The sequence below is a fragment of the Pteropus alecto genome, unplaced genomic scaffold, assembly GCF_000325575.1.
Source record: "Pteropus alecto unplaced genomic scaffold, ASM32557v1 scaffold123, whole genome shotgun sequence".
Classification (NCBI taxonomy): domain Eukaryota; kingdom Metazoa; phylum Chordata; class Mammalia; order Chiroptera; family Pteropodidae; genus Pteropus; species Pteropus alecto.
In genome coordinates, this window is record NW_006433950.1 from 193797 (window position 1) to 194082 (window position 286).

Genomic DNA, 286 nt, shown 5'->3' on the forward strand with positions numbered 1-286 from the left:
CGCGCGGGCGGCAAGTGGCCTGGGCCTGGGCGGACTCCCCCGCGCTCCACCGCGAAGCGGAGAAAAGGAGCATGAAAACGCCCCCGCTTCCCTGGGAGACAAACGACGCGCCTTCTGTCGCCTCGTGGGAGACCCCACGACCGTGCGGGGGGACGTGCTCCTCGCCCCCGGGATCACTGTGCAGCCTGCGCTGGGGCTCGCCTCGCCCCGACAAGTCCCGCTGCCTTTCTGCTTCTCAGCAGGTGCCGTCCGGGTAGAGAGCGGCCGCCGCCTCTTATTAAACAAA